The following is a 2,253-nucleotide window of genomic DNA, read 5'->3' as shown; positions in this document are numbered from 1 at the left end:
ACGGATAGCCAATGCCATTTCAAACAGATACAGGAGCAGCAGTCTCAGCTATCTCTGATCCTTACTACATAGGGATGGCATTCTCCTTACCCCTACTAAACACCTATGAGGACCAGGTAACACTATTCTCAAACTACTGGGATCCTTTAATGCAAAGATGACACTGAAGCAGAGATGTATAGATCAGGAAGTCTATGTGATTGGTAATCTTGCTGTGCCTTTACTTGGCATACCAGCCATACAGGCACTGCAACATGTCCACTGACTAGATGAAACCAGAAATCCTTGGAGTAGTACTACAGAACCAAATACACATCTTTTCTGGTCTTGGAAAAATGGCAGGTGAATATCAGATACCCCTAAAAGCTGATGCCATTCCATATGCATCAATACCCAAAAGGGGTACCAACTTTGCCACTAATGGACAAAGTTAAAGAGCTAACATGCATGGAAGAAATGGGAGTAATTACAAAGACTGAAGAGCCCATTCCTTGGTGTTCTGGGATGGTGGTTGTGCCAAAACCCAATGGTAAGATTAGGATATGTGTTGACATCACATAGCTGAACAAATGTGTGTGCAGAGAAAGACACGTTCTTCCTTCCACGGAACTCACCTTGGGTCAACTTGCAGGAGTCAAAGTTTTCACAAAATTGGATGCTCGGGCAGGGTTCTGGAAGGTTTCTTTTGCTGTCAAATCGTCCAAGCTAACAACTTTTATTACTCCATTTGGTCGCTACCAGTTTAAATGTCTACCTTTTGGAATCTCATTAGCTCCTGAATTCTTTCTGTTTTGGATAGCACAGATATTGGATGGCCTAGACGGTGTTCTTTGCTATGCTGATGATATTTTGGTTTTGGGACCACCAAGGCACAATATGATGCAAGGGTGGACGCAACACTCAGAGAACTCCAAGAACCTGGAGTTACACTTAATGAAAAGTGCACTGTTGCTAATTCGCAGCTCATGTTTGTGGGATATTGGATTACACCACATAAAATCCAACCAGATCCATCAAATGTTGCAGCCATCAAGGGGTTCTCAGAACCCAAGGATGTCCCAGTATTACACAGAGTTTTAGGTATGGCCACATCTTGGGCTGTTTTGTGCCAAACTTGGCAACAATAACAAAGCCTTTAAGAGACCTCTGAAGTGACAAGAATATATGGCTCTGGGGACTGCTACAGCAGTCGACCTTCACTGACATCAAGTCTGTACTCCATTTCTCCCTGATACTGGCCCAATATGATCCAATATGAGAAACTTGTATTGCAGCAGATGCTTCATCATATGGGCTTGGAGGAGTGTTACAACAACGTCAGGAAGCCGGCCACTGGGCCCCTATTGCTTTTGTGTCGAGCGCTTGCTCCACCTGAAACTTAATATGCCCAAATAGAAAAAGAAGCACTAGCAGTTACATGGACATGTGAGTGACTTAGAGCTTTCCTTATGAGCCTTACTTTTACTTTACAAACTGATCACAAGCCACTTGTGTCTCTATCAGGAGACAAACCTCTTGATGAACTTCTGGCAAGAATCAAGAGATTTTGCCTCAGAATACTGAAATTCACCTACAGTATAATGCACATCTTGGGAAAAGTTACAAACAGCTGCCACTCTTTCTAGGGCACCATTACAGCCTCCATGGTCTCCGGAAGAACTCCACCAGGAGCAAGATACTGCTGTTTATGTGGACCTTATTGTGGATGGGATACCCATATCTGCTTCACTACAAACGAGAATTCAGGAAGCTCAAGAAGCTGATTCCTCTTACCAAAAGATAAAGAAAATACTGCTTGGAAGGTTGGCCTCAAGTAAGATTCAAGAACAGTGAACTGGCAAAGTACCAACAAGAGAGCCTCAGTCTTCATGTTGTCAGCAATTTAGTTATGTTCTACAACAGAGTACTGATACCTTCAACACTATGCCAGGAAATCCTAGAGAAGATTCATGATGTTCACCAGGGCATTAGCAAATGTCAAACCAGGGTTCGCCAGACAGTCTGGTGGCCCTCCATCATACAGAACTGGGTGGTCAGCTGTAAAGTTTGAGCTCAACACCAACCAGTCCATGTGGAGCCATGCCTTACGATTGATTTACTAGATCATCTGTGGCAGATGTTGGGAGGTGATTTATTCACCTGGAAGGGTTCTGTTTACGTCGTTGCTATTATTATTTCCATTACTTGGAGATGGTACAATTACAGAGCACCACAACAGAGAGTTGGGCCTCTGGGCCCCCCTTAGATCCCAAG

The sequence above is a fragment of the Gavialis gangeticus genome, unplaced genomic scaffold (assembly GCF_001723915.1).
Source record: "Gavialis gangeticus isolate Ggan-Ray unplaced genomic scaffold, GavGan_comp1, whole genome shotgun sequence".
NCBI lineage: Eukaryota > Metazoa > Chordata > Crocodylia > Gavialidae > Gavialis > Gavialis gangeticus.
Note: the sequence above shows the minus strand (reverse complement) of the source record.